General features: G+C 36.3%; 1 protein-coding gene and 1 long non-coding RNA gene across 4 annotated transcripts in view; one reads left to right on the top strand and one right to left on the bottom strand.

The window, feature by feature from the left end:
* The window catches only part of TMEM117 (transmembrane protein 117), a 372922-nt gene that overhangs the window by 16160 nt on the left and 339893 nt on the right, over positions 1-16869 (top strand). The gene's annotated exons all lie outside the window — the stretch shown is intronic.
* LOC112483840 lies at positions 1605-16398 on the bottom strand. Its single transcript, XR_003047799.1, has 3 exons — positions 16268-16398; positions 4210-4296; positions 1605-1819 (listed from the first exon to the last, which is right to left on the bottom strand). It is a non-coding gene; the product is annotated as an uncharacterized LOC112483840 (long non-coding RNA).

Below are 16869 nucleotides of genomic sequence, written 5' to 3'. Positions count from 1 at the left end.
CCTTGAATAGTGCTCAGAACAGTACGGTGTGGGTTTACGAAACTTAATTCAGGCCCACCATGTTTTATCCAAACCTTGAGACAATATGTATTTCAGAATTTAGTGCATGTGCCTATATTTAGTAGCTCACCCTATGGGACTGAGGAAATACTCCATCATCAAACACGTGAATGTATCTGTAGCTGAATATATATGTATTCACACGATGTGGTATCAATCAAAACTAGAAACAGCCTCAAATTAGGTTTTGCTGCTAAATGAATTCAGGTTTGGTCTGGTCTTTCCAAAAAATCAGTTACAAGGATCAGAGTCATTTGGATTTCAGAATTACAGAAACTAGATACTGGACCTACGCTTAACTATAAGCAACATTTAATATATGTGTTTGGTTCCCCCCAAATATCCAGCTGCATAGAAATCATGATTCTTTTTTAGAAGCTTGTCTTAAAAAAAAAAAAATAGCTTGACTGATAACTAGGTGTCTATAAAAGAATACATGTTGAAAGTATATTTTCTTATGTTTATATTATGCAAAATATTAAGAGTTTGCTATTTTTTGTGTACCTATGTTTTAGTTTTAAACAGGAAGTTCTGAATAAAGCATTCTCAATACATCCAGAAATTTGAGAAAACAAATTCTAGGAATCTTTTTCTTTTGATTTATTTTAACAAAAGGCTATTTCCCATAAAAGGCCAAGTAACTCGGCAGTGTTTTGTCATTTAATGAATTTAATACAGCTAAATGCTTTTTATTTCCTATTGTCTTAGCTTACATCTAGTTTGAATATTTTTCTTTGTGTTTGAGCTATACATATGACTTTATCATTTTAAGATAGAAAAGATTTAGACATTCTGGAAATTGAGGGCAAGATAGTCATGGTGATATAAGACATTAAAGCATAAAAAAACAGATTTAATCATATATTTAGAAAGGAAAACTATTATTTTAATGCAATGATGTGAGTATGATTTTACCTCTTTTGTGTTAATTTGAGATCTGAATAGCTGAATAGTATAAATGACTCTCAAAATTATTCTGATAGTTGATAGTAAATTTAAAAAATGTATATTAACACTACTCAGGGCGATTGCCAACAATTGATTATTGTGAAAATTGTACTATCAAGGCGATAAGGACTTTTATTTTGGAAAAATTACTTGGAACAAATGCTGTACATAGAGCCAATTCCTACTTAGATAGAATATCTATAGTTTTAAGCTTTGTCCTCACAAAATACAATATTTGATACTCATGATAGATATTATTTAAATGTTTACCACCATCTTCATTCTTAACCAAGGTATACTGACTGCCGGAATCTTCATTTTTCTCAATACTTGAATTGTCAACATGTAATTCCTTTCCGTAGAGTAAAATAATTTGTGTCAGAAGTGACCACAGAATTCAAGTCAGAGAAAAATGTTATTCTCATGCTTGGAGTGGCCTTTAACATAAAGAAAAAAATCAAGGTTTTTGATCATGAAAGGTTAGACGAAAGCTAGGTAAGCTAGGAAATTATTGACATTTAGATTAAAATAGTCACCAAGGAACACCTGTCTTCATAGATAAATTTGATGTCTAAGTTATTGAACTTGGTCGCCCTTTACAAAAAACTTGTCCAATTACTTTAATGGTCTCTCTCATAGAACAGGAAAGGAAGGCGAGGGTGGAAATCCCAAGTACACAGCTGTTTCCTCCCACACCTGCTGATTAGATGCCTTCATTAGTTTGCAGTACAGTAAGTTGTGCATCCATTAGCACTACAGGGCAGTCAGCTGCAGCTTTCAATGTGATAGGATCATCTGGTTGCTCTAGCTCCTGCAGGACAGAGGATACAGACACTATGAGAGAATGCCTCAAGGACTTATTAATAAAACTGACTCAGGTTAGAGCATTGTAATTAAATAATTATTAACCACATGCCTTTATAGCTACTTTTCACTGTACTTGATAGAGATGAGTCATTCAGGGACCAAGGCACACTTTCCTTACCAGGTCCGATTATTACCTCCACTCCTCATTTCCCACCTTTGGGAAGTAATGGTAGGAATTTCTTCTGAAAGCCATATCAAATGGAATTGCAGCAGGCAGACCCAGCATCTGGTGCTGAGAGAAACCACTTTACTGATGAGTGGAATGTAACTGGTCAGGGTGGAATTCGACAACTGGTTAAACAATACGGAGTAAAATTGGAAGTGAAGAGTGCTTGATCACTTGATTCTTTAAAACCACATTGATAGATATTCTGTTTGTTTTTCAAATAATGAGGTAAATAGTCCTTGGTGGAAGAAGAGTGTGATTTGAGAAGACACTGACAAATAAAAGTTTTCCCTGGTTTGTTTTCTATCATTAATTCCTACAACTAGAATCATTTCTTAAAAACGTATTCACTAGATTATTGTGCTACTTGGAGGTGTGATGAACGAGCAAGGATGTTAACAGTTGGCATCATTGTGAGGTTTAGGTCCAAAGGGTAAGTGTTGGTAGGTGGGAGGATGTAGGAGACTCTTCTGATTTAGTAGCTGTGTTTCTGTGCCAGATTTTGGGTAGAAGGGGGAAGAATATTAGAAGACCCAGGGGTCCACAGGACATCAGGCTGGAATAAGGGGTACATAGCCTTTCCAAAAACAAACCTTAGTTGCTTTCCAGTGGTGGCTATGAAAGTGTCTATTTGATTTTGGTATTGATGATAGTCAAAACAGTTCTGTTGTTTTTGATTTGCATTTTTATCATGCCAGCGACCCATACTTATTGTCAATGGATAAACAGAAACGTACAGGAGTGACTTGCCTGGCTCCAAGGTCACAACAATAGCCAGCAGTAAAATTAGAACATAAACTGAATCCTCCTGATTTCCAGACAGGTGCCTTTTCAGGCGTCCCAGATGGTGCGCTGGCAGCCAACAAACCTGTCTGCCTTGTTTGCCCTCAGGGCTGGGTTGTGCTGGGCCACTCCCTGCAGCTTTGCTCCACTTTGTGCTCAGGGATAGTTTCTGGCAACACCTCCTGCCTGACCAGCCCTCTCTTTTGGGTAAGAAAAGTTATTTAGTTGACCCCACTAGAGACTGTATGGCTCCAGAACAAAGCTTGTCTTCGTGGCTGACCCAGAAGCTCCCCACACAGTGCTTCCTGCCCCGGCAGCCATCAGTAACCTTAAATTCTGTGCTGGGTTTTACTTTTTCTCTTGATTCAAGAGGAATGTGATTACATATCAAGATTTCCCTAGGCTGGTCCATGCTTGTTATACTACTTGTGTGTCCTTGAGGACATGCCCACAGACATGGATAGACCAGCTAAGAGAAGACAAGCAACTGCACACATAATCTCAAGAGGGCAAGTTTGAACTTACCTTCCAGCTACCTAGGGAAGTTAATGTTTATACTGTAAATTTTTAAACTTCATATTTTCTTGCCTCAACATTCCTGCAGACAGGCTGTGAGCACCCTGCCCTGCCCAGTTGACCAGTTTTACCAGAATGATAATGCTTCCCTTTCTTGCCCTCTTCCCACTGTGACCTAGTGACATTCAAACACACCAATGAAATCTCTTTGTACTTTTTGATTATATATGCCTGATCTCCCCAAAAAGCACTTGCCCATGGGTCCTTACTCTCTGGGCTCCCCACCTGCTTGGCTAAGCCTGCTCTTTTGGTCCTTAACGCCCCCTCCCCCCAACATGGCCCTTTCGTGGTACGCAGTGACTCTGTCTCTCTAGGACTTGTGAGTACAATTACTGTTGTTTTCTTCCTGTGTCTTCTCTTGTGACCACATGAAACTGATCATCTCATGAAAGAATATAAAGCAATGTTTTCTGTTCTTCCCAATTTATTCCTATTTGAACTATACCATTTTTCAGCATCATCACTGACAAACATATCAAGTACCTATCATTTGCAAAGAACAGCGTTAGGTACCATGAGACTCTCTTTCAGGAGGTTGCAGTGAGCTAAGGAGATTAGACACTGACATATGAAAATACAGCTCTAAAATAACTGAATTGCCAGCATATGATAATTGCCATGTAAAAGAGATGGACAGTCTCTTCTGAAGGGACAAGAAGTCATTCCCAACAGAAATGGTCAAATAAGCCTTCTCAGTACAAGTAGGAGTTCATAGGAACCCTAGCATCTCAGGAAGCATGGATTTGGTGAGAGCTTCCTTGTTACACTTTCGGCCTGTCTCTGAGTATCTCTAATAATAGCAAACTCACCATCTCCTAGGAAGTCTGTGTCCATTCACAGTTTCTATAGTTTCTTGGGTCTGATTCTGAGCTTTGCCTTGCACTTCCAGTAGAATTCTGTTGGAAAGAGAAGGAGGGCATTTCAAGCTGGACAAATGGCAAGCACAATGTTTTGGGGAAGGAAAGGACAAATGGTTTTGGGATAGAGTATAAATAGAGCAATTTTCCTGCATCTGCAGATTTGGGTTTAGTGGAGGCAGGAAAGGAAAGCTGCAAGGCAAATTGTGGAGGGTCTTGAATTTTAGGTTCAGGAGCTTAAAATTTATTCTGAAAACAATAGGAAGCCATGGAGTAAGTCCCTCCCTTTAAAATTTTCAAGTACAAAAGTAGTACAAGCTTGTTGTTAAAAAAAAAAAAAAAACAAAAACCCAAATATGGGAAATTAAAGAAGAAAATTAAAAGTTTTTGATTAGAAGGATGACAAAATCAAATAGGAATGTGAATGCAGGATGCCTGGCCTTGAGGCAAGGAGGTGTGTTGCAGTTGACCTCCAGTGATGAAGGCTCTGTTTAGAAGTGACAATGAGGATGGACTGGAGGGAAGCAAGGGTGTGAAGGAAGACCTGATAGCTTAAGCACACTGTTCTTTTATTAAAAACAATGTCTTTACTTCAAGAACTTCTGTTCCCTGAGTCCATTCTTATCATTTACTGAACATAAGGCATAGCAATCTGTTTCTAAAATTGGAAACTTATTAACATTAGATCATCTTTTCTAAGTTTGCTAAAAGAAATGAATGTTTTATTCTGGTTATTTGTAACACAAGAAGAGAATTTTAGAAAAAGCAGATTTATGTTCATATATAAATATATTAAGCTGTGAAGATATTGATGCCACTGAATTTCTTTTTTGAAGCTTAGTGTTTGCCTGAATTTGTTCACTTTTTTTGGATCATGCCCATTGATTTTTCTCAGTTCACTTACAAAGTATAGGAGCCTTAAAAATATAGCATTAAAAATATATTTTGTTTACTCATCAAATACATATTGAGCATTTTCTAGGCTCTGGTAATCCAGCATTGAATAAAACAGTCTCTGTGCTGATCGAACATACATTCTAATGGGAAAAGACAGAACATAAATAAAGAAGTCATATTTTATGTCAGAGGCCTGTAAATGCTGTGGGGCAAGGAAAGCAGAGGACTGTAGGGTAAAGTCTGGGAAGTTGCCAGACTTCCTTATCTGATGAGGGGTCATTTGAGCAAAGACCTCAAGTAGATGAAGGAACAACCCAAGTAGCCTTCTGGGGGGAAACTACCCAAGTCGTGAGCAGGGTGAGTATAGAAGCCCCAAGGCAGTCGTGCACGTTGAGTGTTTGATGGACAGCCAAGAGGCCAATGGCTAGAGCCAAGTGAGCAGAAGAGAGTAGAAGTGGGGTATATTGAGATGGGATAGCAAGATCACAGACATTTCAATGTAAAAATATCCCTTTCCCTTAAAGTAAAAAGAACATACGAATAAGTACATCTACATAACCTTAAGAATTTAGTTTCTAATATAGACACACTGTATTTAAAATTGACATTTTAGTAAAACCCTTGAGCCTTGCCTCTTAGTTTACTCTGAAATAATGCACAATCAATGATTTTTATTCTGGCAGTTTTTTTATTCTTCTGAATTCCTGGTTATAGCTCCTTTATGGGGGTTCCCACCCCATCTCCCTCCCTCCAGTGAGACATAGAAGTGAAGAAAGCTGCTTTTTTTTTTTTTTTTAATGGTGATTTATTTAATACTTTAAAAGAATGTCTCTACTCCGCGGCTGTCCCCCATCCCTGCCAGCAGTGCTAACTCTGTAATGGTATTTTTAGCAGTGGAGGTGGGGAACATGGTCCCATAGGCAGCAGTTGTGAGGGAGTCATAATTGTTTGCTTTTAAAGTTCCAAGTCTCAGATCCATCCCCCTCCTGTAGAGTAAGAAAAGCATCTTTTTTTTTTTGTAGGGATGAAAAGATGTTCTGTCCACATGGGGAGGTTGTAGAGATGGGGAGTTGCCAGAATTCCCCAGTTTTTTTTTTCCCCATTATGACCCCTGGCACAAGTCTGTTAGTTTAGCTACCTGAAAAATGATTGTATCAATTTATTTCTAGGTCGCTCTCCTAGATTATTAGACTCTGTCCCCTCACTGAATTCTGTAAACACAAGCACTTAACAATCCACCTTTAAACTAGGACAGAGAATTTACTTAATAGCTGAATTCTAAATGGCAGATCAAATTGAATATGAAAGAAGAATATTTTTACTCCTTTCCAGAAAACTATCAGCAGTGGGTGGAGGAAGATCTTCAGGGAGGAAGTCTAGATATTTTAGACTTAGAAATACAAGAAAGGTTATGCATTCATTCGTTCAAGAGATATTTCTAGAGTGCTTGTTATATGGGAAACCCAGTATTAAGAACTGGAGATACAACGGCAAATAATAATAAAAGCAACAACAAAACATTCCGGCTTATTTTTCTCATATGTCGTATGTACACTCAGGTGGGGGAAATATAAACAATTGTAGTCATTCATATAGTTCATCAAATATTTCTGTCTCACCCATCTCTGGAACATGATGAGATTATACTTCCTGGTCTTATGATTACTTCTGGCTGGTAGATGTGAGCAGGGGTAATGTGTGGCACTTCTAAGCTAGAGCATTTGATCGCACACATAAGACCCTCTAGCTTTCCCCCCTCATTTCCTCAGCAACCATCAGTGTTCCAGATAGTTGCCGCTCTGTGTGCCCGAGTTCCAGAGTGAAGACAATGTGGAGTAGAGCCTTTAGCTGACTCTTAATGGATCGGTGTAGTAGGACAAAGGAATAAACCCTAATTGTTTAAAGCCATTGAAATTTTGGAGTTGTTATTATGCCATAACCTAGCCTATCTTGACTGATATAGAAACTTAAAAATAAACACAATTTTTAAAAAGGGATAATATCATTTCAGATAATGATGTATTCTGTAAAGAAAACAAGACAGGGAGCTGTGACACTAAATGCCCGAGGTGCAGTGTGGAGGCTCCTCTAAACAGGGTGGTCAGATTAACTCCCTGTGAAGAGGTTGGATTGGAACTAAGACCAGCATGATAAGAAGGAGCTAGCCAAGTGGAGATGTGGAAGGAACACACTGCAAATCAAAGGAATAGCAAATGAAAAAAATCCATGGGGGTAAAAACATTTGGTACAGCTTGAAAAACATCAAGGATGTTCCTGAAAGCTAACGAGGGAGGAGGAAGAAAAAGAGACAGGAGATAATGATGTAGGACTTGTAGATCATGGTAAAGACATCTTATTTCATTTTAAGACTAAGCAATCTTAGGATTTTGAGCAGAGGAATGACATGACCTGATTTAGGTTTTCATAGTGATTTTCAGGTTGCTCGGGGAAAAATGGCTATATGCGGGAAAGAATGAAAGCCGGAAGACTAAGTTCTAACTGGTAGTTAGTAAGTTTCTGTGTTAGTCCTCGTGAAAGAGTATGGTGATATGATTCAGGATGGTAGCAGTGGAGATGGAGCAAAGTTAGAAATGGAGTTAGAATGCATTTTGGAAATTGATCCCACAGGACTGGATGATGGATGCGGGTGATAATTTCAAGATATAAGGATAGATCATGTGTGAGTGTGTGTGTGTGTGTGTGTCTGTGAGTGTGTGTGTGCGCTTGTGTATGTATTTGAGCAATTGAATGTATTCCGTTGCTATTTAATAAGGTTGGGAGATTGGAGGAAGAAAAGATTTGGGGATGAAAAATCAAGCTTCTATTTTGAATACATTGAATTTGAAATGCTTGTTCAGTACAATTCGGGTATGTATGGGATTCCAGTTCTGGTAATATGAAGTAGTTTGTAGCAGACTAATCTTCCTCTGGATAAAAATTATAACCTCTTATCTTACCTCCCCCTCCCCCCCCCCAAAAGATATCTATTTTAAGACATTGGAGAATGACCAAAAGAAGGCAGAAACAGGAGAGGATTCAACCTCAGTAAAAGAGAAACATACTGGAGAGATCTATGGATATGATATGTAGTTTTAACCTTGACAGTATTTCTCAGTGCATTAAGCATGGGGCCATCTAGTACTGCAGTAGAAAGCCACAGTTCTCTTGATTTGTGAACTAGAGTGTGCAGTTCAGGAATGGCATAGCAGTTGGAAAGTAATGAAGGAAATCCTGGAAAGGGCCTACCCTTGATAGACACAGTTTAACAAAACTGACTCCAAGAGAAATAATCTGAATAGCTGTATATCTAGATAATAAATTGAATTCAATATCAGAAATCTCTCCACAGAGAAATTTCCTGGCTTAAATTGTTCCATTTCTAGTGGTCTTGAGGACTTGGTGTTATCTCCTAAGCAAAAGAGAGAATCAGGATTCATTTATATGTAATTTATTTAATTTTGTATACTACTTCTTATGTGCCTGTCACTATTCTAAGCACTTTACAAATAACTTGTCAAATGGCATGACCATGTATATGGTGGTAGGGACATGAAAAGATGAAGCATAATTTCAGGAATGTTCATTTCCTGCAATATATGCCATATACTCAACAGAAATGAACTTTTCTGGCTGTTTTCTGCCCACTAGTGACAAATTTGTGGGCACGATAGAACATACTTTCAAATGTGCAGTTTGATGGTATGATCAATTAATCAACGTCTTTCTCTCGTTTTACCTCTGAATGCAGCATAGAGAACATTGTTAAAGCCTAGAATATGAGGCCCAGTTGGACGGTTTTTTGTTCTCTGCCCTTGCCTCATCCTTTTCTGCCTTTCTAACTCATGCTCTCTGTTCCTTTGCATCTCTATTTATCAGATCTGTTCTTCAAAATTTGTTCCAAATGTTACCCTATAACTTGATATAAACCTCATCATCTTGCCTATTGCAGGAGTTTAAGAACATTTCTAGTTTGGCTGTCTACACAACAGTGACTAGTGTTTAGTCCAACTGTTTAATACAGTGACTAGTGTTTAGCAATTTTGCAACACTTAAGAATGAATTGACCTGTTATTGATTTGATTTGATAATTGATGTATGCCAACAAGAAGTTAATATTTCATAGGAGATTAATTGGAGACATTTTGTCAAGCATTTATGAGGAATCATTTTTTTTCTTGTATTCAGATTACATACTAGGCCCTATTGAGTCTTTACCATTTGCCCAGGTATTATTCTGATAGGAAAACACCACCAAACCTATCAGTTGATGAGTTTTCTGGGTCCTACTTTAATTCCTTAGTTAATATATTTATTAATTTTTCTGTATAATTGTGCTTAATCTTAAATCATAAGTGCTCAAGGGTTACTGATGTAAATAAATGTGGCAATCTCTGCTGTTTCATAGGGTGAATAGTGACTAAGGCATTTCAAAGTTTCCTATCTTCAGAACCACCTGCTACCTATCTCAACCGCGGGCTCATCATTTTCCATTTTTGGCTTATATCCTGTAGTAATCAAGGATTTGCTTGGAAACAGTACTGGCACAGACCATCATTATGAGCATAGATACTGTTCTAAAAATAAATGAAAAAATTGTGCTTCTAACCATAGAAAACCTATGACTAAGGCATTGCATCTGTTTGGACAATGTGGAACTCAGTGACACAGCAGGTATTTAGAAGTAGAGAAATTCTTTTTTGTAAGATACTTTCTTGTAGGCATCTAATTTGCTAATTTTAATTTGAAAATTTTAAATAATTTTCATTACAGAGCTTTTGTGTGTCTTTTAATGTTACCAGAGAATTTGCTTACTCAATAATGGAAAATTATAAATCATTATGTGACATATTGTATTGGAAGAAGTTGAGCATGATCTGTTGATAATCCCCCAGTTGAAAAGGTAATTTTGAATTTTCTATCTTCCAGTTAAGACATTTAAGATAATAATATATTTCCACACTCTATCATCAAGTAGTATGTCTTGCTTCATAGTGCAAAGAAATTGTGTCAAATAAAATTTAGTCAGTTTTTGAATTATTAATACCCTTAATCATATTATGCAATTTCTATACTATCCACAGATTATAGCCTACTTTTCTTCTCTTGATTCTTTTTTGGCCGAAAGAGAAAGAAAAGAAATGATGATACAGATGAGGTGATTCACTGCATTTTTGTAAAATATCTTGAAATAGAAGATTATAAAGACAGAGTCTAAAATGTAGGGGCAATATTCAAAACAATGTAGGAAGACCAGTAGCGAACTACATCAAAGATGCCAGGGGAAACAAAATTTTAAGAAGTGGGTGCCCAATAGCAATGAATGCTTTATGACAGAAAGATGTTGCAAAAGAGAGTCATTAAACATGATGAGAGTTATAATAGAGATGATAATTTGTAATCAAAACTGCTTCCATTTTTTCTTTTTTATGGAATGAAAATACTTTATAGGTTTAAATTCTGAACGTATTATCTCACAGATTAAAAATGAAGGAAAATCTTATTTTTAAAAAAAATAAGCCCAGTATAGTGTAAGCAGGCACATTTAATAAGTGCTCCACAGCACAGGGATTATTTTAAAAGTTAATTATTTATTTGAGAATCTATTTTAATCAAAACCATTTAGTATATGAGAGTATATTCATATTTTACAAATATATCTGAAATTCTGTTAACTCGATGTGTGATAGGAATCAAGCTCATTCAACACACTCAGATGTTCACAGTTCTAATGAATTGTTTAACAATTCATTATTTAACAATTTAACAATTTAACAATTTGCTTGCCAGGGATAATAGTCAAAAATTGAGGCTTATGCTGAGGCAGGAAGACAGTTTTGTTCATCTTATGTCATTAAAAAAGAAAACACCTCACTTTCATTTTACTCTTTTAAAGGTTTCTTTCTTTACCATTTTACCTATTGTTACTGTATTCTTTTTTCCAGTTAGTTTTTCTTTCTTTTTATGGTAATTTCCTGTTTCATGCTGAGAATCGGTTTCTTGTCCTTTACCAACATCAATACTTAAGTTTTACTATTTTATTTTTGTTTCTTAGATTCTTTTAATTCTACCTTAAAGTTATCTGCATATATTTGTTTTCTAGTTCATTTCTTTTTATTCTTCCAGCCATCTTTTACTCATTTATCATTACAGCCAGTGAGTTGTAACTGTTTTTGTTATAGCTAGCTTGCTTTTAGTCTGAGCTATGTGAGAAGATATATTAAAAATTCATATATATTTTCACTCTTCTGTGTTGACTTCCTTCTTTTCATTTATTTCTTTTGTTCTTATTTTTATATCCTAGTTTTCCTCACTTTGGTATTTTTCTCTTTGGAATTGTAATACTGAACTTTCTTACTTTATAACATGGAAGGAGGGAACGAAAATGGTGAAGACAAGAACATTTTACTTTTCCATCACAGTGAATAGGAGAGAATTATACTTCAGTTTGTTTCTTCTCTTCAGCAGTGAGAGGTCAAAAAGATATAAACCATATTAAATCCTGGAAGATAGCCTCACCTAGTCTGTCTTCCTCAACCTTTGCTCCCACTTTTTGTTTTAAATCTGCCCAGGTTCTTGGATAGTTGATCCTGCATTCTTACTGTTCTTCACTTTAAGTCCTTTGTTAGTGCTTGGCACACAAAAAACACTCTACATATATCAATTGAATTAATTCAAGCTACTATCTAAGGTACTTGCTTCTTCACCAAATATGCACTCAAACCCCTTTTGGAAGGGTATTGGTGTTATCAAATTGGACCCTGTGGGATGGAGTGAAGCCAGGGTAACCAAAATCCCCCTGGGGATGCAAGTGGGAATTATGTTTTTTCACTAGTAAATAACATTTGATATATGATAAGTTTTCTTTTCTAGTTTCTAAAGTAATAGGGGATCCCCAAGGGAATTGAACTGGTTAATACAAATTGTATTAATTCTCCTCTGTAAAGAACAAGTTAGCCTCAACCATTTAAGATACAATTTGCCCCAAATTATTTTATGAATGATGTATTTTTAAAAAGTGAAATACAAATAATTTCTTTGCAGCATTAAAGTAATTGAAGAAAAAATATTAGCTTTTTTCCTCCCTAAAATTCAAGACAAGGAACTGAAAAGTATGGTGGGGATGTGTGTATGCTCGTACATGTGTGCATAAGTGTGTATGAGTGTAGATGTTATGTGTGTATAAAAGGATTCAGAGTCTGGTAAGACAAGAGGATAAGCAGAAAAGGCTGACCCTAAGCTGTGTTGGGAGCTGACTGCACTTTTTTAGGAATTCCAGAAGCCATATGTCTCCTACTATTGACAGTTCTGGGTGCTCAGAACCCTGGACCGGGTTTACGAGTTCTTTTGAGGTAGTTGGAGATCCACATCTGAGCTTTTAAGATATGTTACTGCTTTATACTTTCAGTAGCTCAAGCAATTCAATTTGGCTTATATGTTTTTCATTTTCTTTTTTCTAAAAGTCATGCAGAATCATGTCCAATAGAGTTTCTTTCATAAATTCATTTCTCATTCTGTTTATTATTTTCTTTTCCCTTTCCCCTGACTGTGACTTTGGCCGGATTGATTATGTAGCTGCTTAAAATTCAAAGAGTCTAATTTGGGACAGGGCCTAGAACAAAAACATGTTGGGCTGCTTATTTATTGTTGGAAGGAAAAATGACAAATTATCATACCATTGCTGGGTCTGGCTAATAATTAGCAAAGGAAAAAAAAATCTGAGGTCACTTTGCCTGGTCTTTATGTCTCATTTTCCTCTCCTTCTCATTATATATTACTTTTTTTTTTTTTTTGCAGAATATGGGTCCACAAGACCCACCCACCACATGGCTGGAAATCCCTGCATTTCATTTCATTTGGTAAATTTATTCATAGGGAAGAATTTGAACAGCTTAAACTTTTAGACTTCAAACTTGAATGCCTGTTGGTGTGGTTTTGATTGATTTAGTCCCTCTGGCCAAAATATTAATTATTTCAGATTTCCTCTTCTACTCCCTCTCCAGAATATCATCTAGGGGTATGATAGAAGAGTATGCCTTTCATGATCTGCATGGTGTCCAATGGCTCATCCTGTCTCTGTGGCCTTGTCCCTTCATTCTGGTTGCTGTTTGTCTTGCTGGCATTTAGGATAAAGATTAGCAGCTCATAGAGCTCAGGATTTGGTTTCTCTTAGACTATTTAGGTTTGGTAGTATCCCTTGGCTGATTTGGCTGTCCAGATCTCTGACAAATTCACCTGTTGGCTCCTACCACTGTGTCTTTGCTATGGCTAGCCTCAGCCCTGAACTCAGTTTCCTTTGGTGGTGTTCTACCATCTTTAGCATCATTCAGAAACTGAGGCCGATCTTCAAGGTGTGGTTTTCAAGGGCACCCGACTCATTCATATCTCATTGCCAGATGGAAACAAGAAGATGAAGAAGGCCAAACTTAACTTCTTAATTACCTCTGCCTGGAAGTAGCATACATTGTTTATGCTTATATTCTATTGATGAAAATATTGGAATCTTTTTTTTAAATTGAAATATAATTGACAACATTATATTAGTTTCAGGCATACGACAAAATGACTCAACACTTGTAAACACTGCAAAGTGATCACCACAATAAGTCCAGCCACCATCCGGCACCATAAAAATTACAATTTTTTTCTTGTGAATTTTTAAGGCTTTCCTTAGCAATTTTCAGATTTGCAATATAGTATTATTGACTATAGTCACCATGCTGTATACATTATATCCCCATGACCTAATTTATTTTATATCGGGAAGTTTGTATCTCTTGATTTTACCCATCCTCCAAATTCCCTCCCCTCTGGCAACCATTAATCTGTTCTATCTATCTGTGAGTTTTGTTTTGTTTGTGTATGTATATGTGTGTGTGTGTGTGTGTGTGTGTGTGTGTGTGTGTGTGTATGTATGTATATACATATTTAGATTTCAAATATACATGAAATCACATTGTATTTGTCTTTCTCTGACATATTTCCCTTGGCATAATACCCTCAAGATCTATCCATGTTGTCACAAATGGCAAGATTCATTCTTTTTTATGGCTGAGTAGCATTCTATTGTACATATATCACATCTTTTTTATCCATTCATCCATTGATGGATATTTAGGTTGTTTCCATATCTTGTCTATTGTAAATAGTGCTGTGGCGAACATAGGGGTGCATATATCTTTTTGAATTAGTGTTTTCATTTTCTTCAAATAACTACCCAGAAGTGGAATTGCTGAGTCATATGGTAGGTCTATTTTTAATTTTTTGAGGAACTTTCATACTGTTCTTCATAGTGGCTGCACGAATTTACAATCCCACTAACACTGCACAAGGATTGCCTTTTTTCCACATCCTTGCCAACACTTGTTATTTGTCATCTTTTTCTTAATAGCCATTCTGACAGGCATGAGATGATACCATGTTGTGGTTTTGATTTGCATTTCCCTGATGATTAGTGATATGGAGCATCTTTTCATGTGTCTATTGGCCATCTGTATGTCTTCTTTGGAAAAATACTGCAACCTTAAGATCTGATTCTTAATCTTCTATCACTTATTTGCTCAATAGCCTTAGGCAATTTATAGAACTTTTACAGTACATAAGATAATAATATCTTACAGGCTTGTTAGAAAGATTACATTATTTCAATTTTCAAATATTTTTTTGTTTTCGTGACCTATGCTCTTCACCTCTTAAAGCCCCTCCTCTTAATGTTCCTGAGACCCCTGTCTCCTCCTGCCCTCACAAACACACAGAGAAATTTTCATTAAGGTACTACTTTTTTCAACACTATACTGAGCATAATGCCTGATATATAGATAAACAATAAATATTTATGTTTTCTTTTTTGAATAAATGGACAAACAATGATATAAAAAATAATCTTAATACTGAGAAATAACTATTTTTGGAATTTTGGCATATCTTTTTCCTCATTATCATTCCCTTTGAAATTATTTTACAAAAGTGAAATTCAATTAGGTGTTTTGCTTTTTATTTAGCAATATTTTATAAGCATCTTTCCATGTCAATAAATATATATTTTCATAATTTTTAATGCATAGTAAACTCTCAATTTTGGTATATGCTTAGTGTTCCATTGAGTGTGTCTAATAGTTTAATAGTTTTCTGGAATTTTTAGTTGTTTCCTATTTTCTTCTTTTATAAAAAAGTTCAAATAATATACATGTACATACAATTTAAAAAATCTATGCTCATTTGCTCAATAATTTCTTTAGGAAAAATTTCTAGAAAGTCAAAGGACATACAAATTTTTGACTTGGTATTTAATGCCAATTTGTCCTAAGAACTTTTTTTTTTAAATTAAGTTTATTGGGGTAACATTGGTTAATACAATTATATAATTTTCAGGTGTACATTATAATTTAATATATGTATATTCTATTGTGTTTATCACCCGAAGTCCAGTTTCCTTCAGCTACCATATATTTGATCCCCTTTACCTACATCACCCTTCCCCTCCCTCATATTTGACTCCCTTTACCCCATCTTCCTCCCCCCTTCTCCCCCACCCAAGATCTTTGTTTTACATGAAGAAATATCCTCTTATTAGAAAGCAGCCATAATCTTTGACTCATTAATTGGGACAATTTATCCTATAGAAGTAAAAATGGTTTTATATAAACATATATATAATTTATGGGGTTTTATTTGAGGTCCCAAATCCAATTCTAATGTGTGGGGGCAGGTTTCCCCACACCAACAACCAATTCTCCAGACACCAGCTGGGTGTCCTACCTACCATTCAACTTTATTCTGACACTGTCTACCTGGAGATAGCATCAGATTCCACAGGTTAGGAGTTCGGTCCTACAAGACTGTTTCCCACTGTACCTCTTACAGAAGCCAGTTGCAAACTCAGATTATTATTACCTGTGCTTCTGACTCTTTGGCTATAAATCATAGGTTCCCCTAAACCTCTCCTTAGGTTGAATTCATTTGCTATAAAAGCTCACACAATTCAGAGAAACGTTGTAGATACTAGATTACTGGTTTATTATAACAGCATAAACTCAGTAACAGCCAGACCGAAGAGATGCATAGGGCAGGGCATGGGGGAAAGGATGTGCCACTCTCAGCACCTACACATACTCACCAATCTGGAAACTCTCAGAACCCAGTCCTTCTGGATCTTTATGGAGGCTTCATTACATAGACGTGATTGATTAAATCTTTGGGTACTGAACTCAAGCTCCAGCCCTTTTTCCCTCCCCAGCCGTGGAGGTAGGATGGGTGGGTAGGATTGAAACCTCCAACCCTCCAATCCCGTGGTTTCATCTGGCAATCATCTCCCAACCTTAGGTGGGGGCGAGAAGTCACTTCATTATCATTACAGAAGTCACCTTTCTGGATCTCCTCACTTAGGAAATTCCTTGGATTTTAGGAGCTCTGTGACAAACAGGGAGGAAGACCAAATATATAGATCTTATTATGAATCACAGTATCACGGGCTTGTAGCAGCAAGTAGCTGAAATCAATGTGAATGACTAAAAATAGTAAAAAGGATAAATAAAATGTAGACCATCCATGCTATACAATATTATGTTATCATTAAAAATATTTATATTTATTGACTCATGGTGATGTCCATAATGCTAAGTGAGAAGTATAAATTGCAGAGTAATGTGCTTGGTATGATTCTATTTTTGTAAACCTAAAAAGCAAAATACACTCACACATGCACATGCACACACACAC

This window comes from Pteropus alecto, unplaced genomic scaffold (assembly GCF_000325575.1).
Source record: "Pteropus alecto unplaced genomic scaffold, ASM32557v1 scaffold196, whole genome shotgun sequence".
In the NCBI taxonomy this organism is placed as follows: domain Eukaryota; kingdom Metazoa; phylum Chordata; class Mammalia; order Chiroptera; family Pteropodidae; genus Pteropus; species Pteropus alecto.
Note: the sequence above shows the minus strand (reverse complement) of the source record. Positions and strands in the feature narration are given on the sequence as shown.